The sequence below is a fragment of the Sapajus apella genome, unplaced genomic scaffold (genome assembly GCF_009761245.1).
Source record: "Sapajus apella isolate SASKATOON/1434 unplaced genomic scaffold, GSC_monkey_1.0 scaffold115, whole genome shotgun sequence".
NCBI classification, from domain to species: domain Eukaryota; kingdom Metazoa; phylum Chordata; class Mammalia; order Primates; family Cebidae; genus Sapajus; species Sapajus apella.
In genome coordinates, this window is record NW_022437055.1 from 381,510 (window position 1) to 393,194 (window position 11,685).

The window sequence follows — 11,685 nt, forward strand, 5'->3', positions numbered from 1 at the left end:
ATAATCTCTGCTCTACCCAGCTCAAAGCTGTTACGGGATTAAGTGAGATAATGTGCCTGAAGGTACCGTGCAAATTAAGAATAAGCTCTTGCAGGGTAGTTTTTAGGAACCTTGGTTGCTCCAACTCTTGATTGGGCAAGCCCATGCACACCCAAATAAGTGTCCCCATAACTAGACTAATAGGAGCCTTCATATTTAATTGCACCTTTACTAGGGTGTGTATGGGTTATTGCTAAGAGGTTGGAACATGCAATGCTTTCCAATACAACAGCTACTCACCACATTTCCAATGAAGTTTAAAATTCAGTTCCTCAGTTGCACTGGCCACACTTCAATTGCTCAGCACCCATATGTGGCTACTGTATTGGACAGCACAGAATAGAATCTTCAATCATTGCAGAAAGCTCTGTTGGCTAGAACACTCATTCATTCTTCTTTTTTCTATAGTACATTTTCCCACCTTACCTAGTTTTCAAAATGTACAAGGTGAGGGGAAAAAACATAAAAGCAAACCGGGCCGGGTGCAGTGGCACATGCCTGTAATCCCAGCACTTTGGGAGGCTGAGGCGGGAGGATCACAAGGTCAGGAATTCAAGACCAGCCTGGCCAATATGGTGAAACCCTGTCTCTACTAAAAACACAAAAATTAGCTGGGAGTAGAGGCATGAGCCTGTAGTCCCAGCTACTCGGGAGGCTGAAGCAGAAGAATCACTTGAACTCGGGGAAGCAAAGGTTGCAGCGAGCCAAGATGGTGCCACTGCACTCCAGCCTGGGCGACAGAGTGAGACCCATCTCAAAAAACAAACAAACAAACAAACAAAAAACATAAAAGCAACCCAATAGAAATTCAAGCCAAGCTAAAGGCATGCATTTATAGTAAGATTCAAAGATCTGACACTTGGGGGAATGATTTTTTAATCCAATTCTTCTCTAACCAAATGACATTCTTTTTTTTCTTTAGAGGTAGAGTCTTGCTCTGTTGCTCTAGCCTAAGTGCAATAATGCCATTGCGGCTCAATGCAGGCTCAAACTCCTAGGCTCAAGTGATCCTCCCACCTCAGCCTCCCAAGCTGCTGGGACTACAGGGATGCACCATCATACCAAGCTAATTTTTAAGTTTATTTTTACTTTTTGTAGAGGTTGAGTCTCACTATGTTTCTCGGGCTTGCCTTAAACTCCTGGTCTCAAGCAATTCTCCCATCTCAGCCTCCCAAAGTGCTGGGATTACAAGTGTGAGTCACCATGCCTGGCTGCATCTGTTTTTGTAGTCCCAGATACGAGATTTCATCTTTCTTTCTCAGGCCACTCTTGCCTACAGCGACTTTGCCCTCTCCATAACAGCTATGGCTGTGTCATTCATTGGTAGATGCTCTCACCGTGCATTGGGAGCACTCTTGAATCCACATGCTGTGCTCTATGGGCCTGTTGTAATTCTGCAAGAAGACCCATAACCACCGTATCCATTCAGTGGTCAGGCCCATGAGGCAAGGAACGCAGCTCTGATTGCCCACTCTGAACCCCTTGTAGGCTCTCATATATTTCAATATTAGATTGAAATGACCAGTTTTCATATCTGTGTCTATTTGCCAGACTTTAAGGTCACTGCTGTGATAGCACCTAGCACAGTGCCTGCCACACAATTGGTATTTCATAACTGCCTGTCAGATAAATAAGTAACAGTTGGCCTAACTCTGTGCTGTCGTTTGTTCAGGCTGATGATACTATTGAATAAACATCAGCAGAATAAATTTTTTAAGGCATAGGTCCCCAACCCCTGGGCCATGGACCACTACAGCTCTGTGGCCTATTAGGAACTAGGCCTCACAGTAGGAGGTGAGCAGCAGACAGGCCAGTGAAGCATCATTTGTATTTACAGCTACTCTCCATTGCTCCCATTACCACCTGAGCTCCACCTTCTCTCAGATCAGCAGTGGCGTTACATTCTCATAGGAGCATGAATCCTATTGTAAACTGCACATGTAAGGTATCTAGTTTGTATGCTCTTTATGACAATCTAATGCCTGATTATCTGTCACAGTCTGTCATCAACCCCAGATGGGACCCTCTAGTTGCAGAAAAACAAGTTCAGGACTCCCACTAATTCTACGTTATGGTGAGTTGTAGCATTATTTCATTGTATATTACAATGTAATAATAATAGAAATAAAGTGCATAATAAATATAATGTGCTTGAGTCATCCTGAAGCCATCCCTCCCAACCCTGGTCCAAGGAAAAATTGTCTTCCATGAAACCAGCCCCTGATGCCAAAGCTGTTGGGACCACTGTTTTTAGGTATTTCTCTGGAGGTGGGAAATTGTCCACACTCTCCTGCCCTAAGGCAGCAAGTAGCTGTGAAGTTGCTGGAAGCATTGCTATATTCGGGGCTCAGGACCTGTAGTCAGCAGCAAGACTCAGCTTCCAGTCAAAGTAAGGGACAATCCTGGGGGCAAGGGTAGGACTCAGTGTATTGTTGGGGACAGAAATGAGATTATGAGTTCAACGTGTGACTTGCCCCCCTCATCAGAGCTGTTCACATGCTATTCATTTCTGCTTATTGTCCTATGTCACCACCAGCCACTGCTGCTCAGTTGACTCATCCACCTCCCCTTTGGGTTTAAGCAAATAGCGTGAGGCACTCAGCTTTTGGAGTTTCACATAACTGAATTCAAATCCTTCCCCTCAACCCCATTCATTAGCTGTGTGACCTTGGGCAAGTTATTTAGCTTCTCTGAGGCCCAGTTTTTTCCTCCGTTAAATGAGGATGATAATAATACCTAATTTTTTATGTGCTAAGGTTTGAATGTATGTCTCCCTGCAAAATTCATATGTTGAAACTAAAAGCCCAAAGTGATGTATTAAGAGGAAGGGCCTTTTGAGATTGATTAAATCATGAGGGCTCCACCCTCATTAATGAATTAGTGCTCTTATAAAAGAAGTTGGAAGGGGCACCCTAGTTCCCTTTTGTCCCTTCTGACATATGAGGACACAGTGTTCAGACCCTCCAGAGGAAGCAACATTCAAGGCACCATCTAGTAAGCAGAGACTGGGCCCTCACCAGACACAGAAACTGCCAACGCCTTGATCTCAGACTTGCCAGCCTCCAGAAATAAATTTCTATTATTTATAATTACCCAGTCTCAAGTATTCTGTTATATAGCAGCAGGAATGGACTAAGATATTATGGTTGGGAGATTAATTGGGATAATGTATGTAAAGTACTTAGCACAGTCCCCAGCCCACAGTAGTTGCTCATTTGGTGTTAGTTTTCTCCTCTTCCTGACCTGCCTCTCCCCTAGCCTTTGGATCTTCCTCTGGCCTTCTGAAACTGATCAGGAAGAAAGGGCTCTGATATGGTTTAGATCTGTGCCCCACCAAATCTCATGTAGAATTATAACCCTCAGTGTTGGAGATGGTGCCTGGTGGGAGGTGACTGGATCATGGGGGCAGAGTTCTCATGAGACTGGGTAATTTATAAAGAAAAGAGTTTTAGTTGACTCACAGTTCCATATGGCTGGGGAGGCCTCAGGAGACTTACAATCATGCTATTTTGCAGCATAACCACATTATCTCTATTCACATCTCAAGTGTTTAATACCATATTCCTGTCCCTGCATGCTAATTCCTTCCATGGGGCACCTTTCAGCCACTGCCTCTCCCAAAGACTGTTGAGGACAGGGTATTGAGTCTATGACCAGCTCCATTATGGGCTTAAAGCTCTGGGTTAATGAGGTCAAAGTCAGAGAGATAATGAGGTCAGCTCTGTTCTATTCCAAACTCAAGTTTGGATTGACACCAATCACTACCTGGACACCAACTGTCCTGGAAATGCTTATTCCATTTCTCTGTTTCTTCCAACTTCTTTGCAAACTACGTACCTTCTTAGATCATCTGATATATTTAAGTAACACCAGACGTTCCTGCAGATATGCCTTCCTTGACACAACAACCAAGTTCCTGAAAAATGTTATGTCAATGGAATTCAGATAATCAGCTATATTTCAAATGTCTTTGAAGGGTTCACAGTTTATTAGCTGAATAAGTCCTAAAGGAGATTCTCCGAGAAGGTGAAGAACTGTTCGTGTTCCTGCCCTCAGTCCAGCCCAGCTCCCCAGAGTTGCCCCCTTTTCCCTACATCCTGCTTAATTCCTTCTGATCCTTTCCCATTGCCACATAGGTCCCGTTCCTCCTGTTTGTCTTTCAGAGCAGTTTCATTTCCTCTGCACATCCTCTATGACGTCTCCCAAGAGCCTCCATCCTTCCTCTCCCCTGTGGTCTATAAATACCCTGGTCTCCCAGGGGAGGCATGTGAATTCCTTCCTTAGGCAGCAAGGCCCTGTGAGCTAGGATAGCCACTCCCAAAGGAGCAGGTTTGTCTCCAAAGTCCATTGAACCCTTCTTCATCTTGCTTTGCTGGTTAACATTATCTGGGCTTATATCATGCAGAATATTATATGGTGTCAACTCTGGCGCCTTTGTTTGCAGGGCCAGGGCAAAGACTGTTGAGGACAGGGTATTGAGTCTATGACCAGTTCCATTATGGGCTTAGAGCTCTGGAATAATGAGGTCAGTCAGAGAGATAATGAGTTCAGCTTTGTTCTATCCCAAACTCAAGTTTGGATTGACACCAATCACTATCTGGATCCTAATTGTGGCCACAGACTGAGATCTTTTGGGGTTCTTACTTTTTCACTTTCACACATTTCTCATACACAAAAGAGAGAGTTAAATATTGTACTAAAATGTAAAAGGTAACACTTTTGGAGAAGAAAGAAAACTAGCCATCTTACAGCAAAACTCCATGTGTTAATTTCTCAGGGCTGCTATAACAAATCACCACAAACTCGGTGGCTTAAAACAACAGAAGTTTGTTTCTTCTCACTTCTGGAAGCCAGAAATCTGAAATTGAAAAAGCTCTAGGGTGAGACATCTATGATCAATTAGTGAAGTGATAGATATGTAAATTGGTTTGATTGACTCTTTCTACAATGTATGCATAGATCGATCAAAACCTCACATTGTACCCTATAAGCACACACAATTATTTGTCAATTAAAAATAAATAAAGAGAAAATGAAAGTTGTAAGGGAGAATTCTCCCTTGCCCTTTTCATCCCCTGATGGCTCCAGGCATTCTTTAACTTAGGGTTGCATCCCTCAGATCTCTGCCTCTATCTCCATCTTCACATGACCTGACCCTTTTGTCTGTGTGATATCCTTCTGCCTCACTAGGGTCTCACTCTGTTGCTTAGGCTGGAGTGCAGTGGTGTGATGATAGCTCATCATAACCTAGAAATCCTGGCCTCAAGCAATCCCACTGGCTCGGCTTCCTGAGTAGCTGGAGCTACAGGCACCACCACAACCGGCTGATTTTTTATTTTATTTTTGTAAAGACGGGTCTCGCCATGTTACCCAGGCTGTTCTCAAACTCCTGGCCTCAAGTGATCCTCCCATCTTGACCTCCTGAAGTGCTGGGATAATAGGTGTGACTGCCTCACTGTTATAAAGATTCTCAGCTTTGGATTTAGGCCCCACCTGGGTAATCCAGTATGATCTCTCTTGAGACCCTTAACTTAGTTACACCTGCAAAGACCATTTTCAAGTGAAGTGTCAAATTGACAGGTTCCAGGGTTTAGGACACAGACATATCTTTTGGGGAGCTACTCTTCAACCCGCTACACCCCACTACCTCCATTTACATTTCTGGCATGCTGGAATCAAAAAAGCATGAACTTTCTGCCAATTTTACCTCCAAATATCTGTCAAATTTATACCTCTCTATGTTTCTGCTGCCCCACTCTTGCTCCAGCCCTGTCATTCCTCACACATCATTCTCCATAGCAACCAGAATGGTCATGCCAGTTGACTTGAAAACCGTCTGTGGCTCATGCTCTTAGGACCAAGGCCAAACTCTTAAACTATGGCATGCAAGGCCCTGGATGATCTAGCCCCTACCCACCTCTCCAGCCTCTTCTCTTGCTTGTCATCCTCTTTCTGTCTGCAATGTCATGTCCTTCCTGTCACAGTACCTTCTCAATACTTTTTCCTCCTACCGAATGATTTTCTGCTCCACCCCATCTTCTCCTGGCTAACACCTATTATCCATCAGCTTATCTCTAATGTCAAATCACTCCCCCTCAAGAGATATCTTCCTTGGCCCTCAGACTGGCTGAAATTCTTCTGTATTCTCTTCTCATAGTTCACAATCCAGTTTGTGTTCAATTAATGTCTGGCTCACCCTCTCCACCCCTTACTGTCCAACTAGACTGAGCTCCATGAGGGGAGGGGCCATGGCTATCTCGTTGCATGACTGTGTCCTCAGCATCTAGACAGTGTCTGACTCACAGCAGGTGTTCAATCATTTTCTGAATGAATGCATAAATGAATGAATGAATAGATCTGAACATCTGTGTTCTGGTCCCTCAAGTTCTTTTCCTTAAAAATGAGAAAAAATGTTTATCTCCTAGCGTTGAGTAAGAATCAAAACAAGAGAATGAAATGGAAGGAGCTATATAAACCATGAAACGCTTTACTAATTTGGGGAATCGTTACAATATTGGCCAGTTTAACCAGCCTTTTGGGAGAGTGGGAAGTGCACTGTGCACAGCTTAGGGGTAGCAGGAGGAACAAGAGTGGAGGCAGGGAAGGATACTTGAGGTCTACATTCCTCTGGATAAGAAGAGTTTCTGTGGCTCTGCTACGTAGGATGAAATTACAAGAACACTAAATTCCCCTGCTTCAGGCTTAAGGCTTGTAACTTATCACCCTCTGGGATCAAGAAGAAAATGCCATTATGCTCAGGTGTAAATATTGCCTGCAGTCACCTTGGGCATTTAGGATCTTCCTTTAAAGCATCGGATCCAGGTGCAGGCTGAGGATAAGGTGACAGTCTCCTGGGCTGGGTCCCTCTTGGCTGTTGCTTCCCATGAGGTGATCCATCAGCCGTGGCACTGGCTTAAGGCGCTGCCCAGCTGACAAATGACTTTGAAGTGTGCCTCTTGGCTTTGGATTCTTCCACTTCCTGGCCTTCTTGGCTTTCACTGTTAGCAGGCAGGCGGAGGGGTTGGACGGGGTGGTATCACCTCCTTCCTTTTGCTCCTCTAGCACGTCCATCTAAAAAACATCCCAGGAGGCTTGACATTCCAGGTCTTTAGTTTCTTATATTTTGATTTCCCTAGACCCCATCAAGTCATAATCTCCTTTCCTGCAGGGAAGGGACACTTCCACCTCTTCCTCCATATCCTCTTAGCTCCTTGCATTTGGGTTAAGAGACCTAAAAAGGCCATTTCTTATTTCCATCTTGTCTTCCATTGTTTTATCCCCTGGGATATCTGTGCATTCATGGTCCTGAAATGCCTCACTGGTCTGGAATGTTCAAGGCGAGCCGATCCTCTGAATCATAGACAAAGAAACTGGAAAGAGGAGTACTCATTAGGCTGTCATTTCCCCAGCTTCCTCCTCTGACCTGGATGTCTTTCCACTGGCTTGGTGCTGTGCTTCCCAGCTCCGTCCCACTGGCTTTTGAAGTTCTGTCTACACAGCCCCAGGCAGGTGAATAACAGAAGCATGTCTATGCATAATCCAAGCAAAATCCTCAGTTTTTTCTCAAGTACAAAGGACTACTTCAGTAGCAGGCTTTGGGATAATTTCCTCTAATAGTTACCACAGACTTGAAGCTGGAAAGGACCTTGAAGTTTATCTGTTCAAAGATATCCTTCTTTTTTGTTTATAGCACTATAGAGGTATAACTGACATACAATACCTGCACAACTTTCATGCAGTGTACAAAAGGGTACAATTTGCAGAGTTTTTATGTATACATACTCCCATGAAACCATCACCACTATCGAGTTTTCATCAATCCCTACAGTTTCCTCCTGCCTCTTTGTAAACTCTCCATCCAGCCCCTCCTCTATGCTCTATCCCCAAGCAATCACTTGGGGATAATGCTTTCAAGCAGTCACCTGGGGATGAAAGTGGGGAGGGGCTGGAGGGAGAGTTTACCTGTTAATATATAGTTTCCATTTTCTAGAATTTTTAATAAACAGAGTAACACAATATGTACTCCTTTTTCCTGGCTTCTTTCACACAGAAAAATTATTTTGAGATTTATTCCTGCTGTTGTATATATTAACAGGGTTATTTGTATCAGCAGGCCATTACTTTTGAATTGCTGAGTGGTTTCCACCATATTTTGTTATTCATTCATCTGTTGATGAACACGGATGGTTTTCTTTCCTAGTTTTTGGCTATCGCCAATAGAAGTGCTGTAAATATTCATATACAAGTCCCTGTATGGACAAAGACTTTCGTTTCCCTTGGGTAAATACCTAGAAGTGGAATGCTAAGTCATATGGTAGATGTGTGTTTAACTTTTGTAAAACTACCAAACCATTTTTCAAAATGGTCATACCATTTCACATTCTCACTAGTAGTGTATGGGAATGCCAGTTCCTCCAAATCCTTACCAACACTTAGTATGGTCAGTCTTTTGTTTGTTTTCTTTATTGTGGTGAAATGTACATATAACAAAAATTTACCATTTAGACCTTTTTAAGAACTTACTCATGTATATTTTAATTGTAGGTAATTATACATAACAAATTTTAACTGTTGTTAAGTTTATATTTTGTCATCATTAAGTATATTCAACCTGTTCGGCAACCATTACCACCATCCATCTCCAGAACTTTTATACCTTACCAAACTGAAACTCTGTACCCATTAAATATTAATTTTTCATTCATGCCTTCCCTGGCCCCTGGCAACTACCATTCTACTTTCTCTCTCTATGACTGTAACTACTCTAGTACCTCACATAATTGGAATAGTACTTTTGTCAGTCTTTTTAACTTTAGCCATTCAAATAGATCTGTGGTGGTATCTCACTGTGGTTTTAATTTTTATCTTCCTAATGGCTAACGAGGTTAAACATCTTTATATGTGTTTATTTGCCATCCAGATATGTTATTTGGTGAATTGTCTGTTCAAATATTTAGTCCATGTTTTATTGGTTGGTTTTCTTAGTATTGAATTATTTTAGTAACTTTATTGAGATATAATTCACATACCATACAACTCACCAATGTAAAGTGTACAATTCAATGGTTTTTAGCATAGTTACCAAGCTGTGCAACCATCACCATAATCTAATATTAGAACATTTTTATTGTCCCAAAAGGAAACTCCATTTCCATTATCAGTCAGTTCCCATCCCCCCTACTTTCCATCCCCTGGCAACTACTAACCTTCTTTCTGTCCCTATAGATTTGCCTCTTCTGAACACTGATATAAATGAAGTCATACAATATTGGCCTTTTGTGTCTGGCTTCTTTCATTAGCATAATGCTTTCAAGGTTCATCCATGTTGTAGCACGCATCAGAAATTTACCCCCTTTTACTGCCAAATCATATCCAATCTATACACTTATCAGTTGTTGGATATTTGGATTGTTTTATTTTTGACTATTGTGAGTAATGCTCTATGAACACTTGTGTACATATTTTTGTGTGGATGTATGTCTTCAATTCTCTCATGAATATGCCTACAAATATTTACCTGGGCTATGTGATAACTCTGTGTTTAGCCATTTGAAGAACTGCTAAACTCTTTACCACAGCAACAGCACCACTTTCCATTCCTACCAGCAATGTATGAGGGTTCCAATTTCTCTATATCCTACCCAAACACTTATTTCTGTTTTTGTTTTTATTATAGCCATTCTAGTGGGTGTGAAGTGGTATTTCATTGTGCTTTGGATTTTTATTTCCCTTATGACTAATGGTGTTTTATGTGCTTGTTGGTCTCTTATTGGAGAAAGGATTCTTTGCCCATGTTTTGATTGGGTTATTTGCATTTTTATTGTTGAGTTGTAAGAGTTCATTATATGTTTTGGATACTAGGCCCTTATCAGCTATATGATTTGCAATTTTTTTCTCTCATTCCATGGACCATCTTTTTTCTTTTTTTTTACTTTCTTGATAGTGTTCTTTGATGCACAGAAGTTCTTCATTTTGATAAAGTGAAATTTATTAACATTTTCCTTGCTGCTTTTGGTGTTGTATCTAAGAAACAATGAACTAATCTAAGGGCACACAGATTCATAACTATGTTCTAAGATTTTTGTAGTTTCACCTCTTACATTTAGATCTATATTCTATTTTGAGCACATTTTTATGTGTGATGTGGGGAAGGAGATCCACTTCATTGTTTTGCATGTGGATATCCACTTATCCCAACACCATTTGTTGAAAGGCTATTCTTTCTCTCATTGAATTGTAAACAGTATTGTTTTTAATTTCAGTTTCCAATTGTTTGTTGCTAGCATATAGAAATAAAGTTGACTTGTATGTATTAATTTTGTACCCAGAAACCTTGCTAATGTCATGTATTAGTTCTAGTACACTTTTTGTAGATCCTCTTAGATTTTCTACATACATGATCATATTATCTACAAATAAAGACAGTTTTACCTCTTCCTTTTTTATCTAGATGCCTCTTATTTCATTTTTCTTGCCTTATTGCACTGGTTAGAGCTTCCAGTAAAATACTGAATAAGGGCAGAAATTTTTGTCTATCTCCTGATCTTAGGTGGAAAGAATTCAGTAGTCAACCATTACATGTTGTGTTAACTGTGGGTTTTTCATAATACTGTTCTTCAAGTTGAGAATGTTTCCTTCTATTCCAAGTTTATTGAGAGTTTTTCTTTAAAAAGGATGTTGGATTTTGTCAAATGCTTTTTCTGCATCATCTATGAAAAACCGTATGGTTTTTCCTTCCCTTTGTTTATTAATGTGGCAAATTACATTCCTTGATTTTCAAATGTTAAGCCAATTTTGCCTTGCTGGGATAAACCCCGCTTGATCGTGGATGTATTCTCCTTTTTCTATATTGTTATATTTGATTGGCTAAAATGTAAGCATAGATGTTTATAAAGGATACTGGTCTGTAGTTTTCTCATAACATCTTTTTCTTTTTTTGTTATCAGGGTAATGCTAGTAATAAACATAGCTAGAATGAAAAGGAAAATATTTCTTCCTTTTCAATTTTCTGGAACAGTTTATATAGAATTGGTATTATTCCTTTTTAAAATGTTTTGTAGAACTTACCAATAAACACATCTGACCCTGAAGTTATCTCTGTAGAAAGGTGTTTGGTCACAAAGTCATTTTTTAAATAGAGGGCTATTCATAGTGCCTGTTCTTCCTGAGTGAGTTTATGTGTTTTGCATCTTTCAAAAAATTATCCATTTCATCTAAATTGCCAAATTTATTGACAAAAAGTTGTTGTTCATAATATTCTCTTAGTATTATTTTAATACTTGAAGAATCTGCAGTTACAGCACCCCTGTCATTTTTCATACTGGTAATTTGTGTCTTCTTTCTTCTTTTCCTGATTAGTCTGGCTAAAAATCTAATAATTTTATTGATTATCTCTAAGAACTTCAGATGTTCTCTAAGAATTTTCAACTCTAAGCTTTTGGCTCAATTTGTTTTCTCTATTGTTTGTTTTTCTTCTATTTCTTTAATTTCTGCTCTGATCTTTATTATTTTATTCTACTTTGGGTTTAATTTATTTATCTCTTTCTAGTTTCTTATGGTGGAAACTAAGATAACTGATTTAGGAACTGTGATGGTTAATTTTATGTGTCAACTTGACTGGGTGGGTTAAGGGGTGCCCAGATAGCT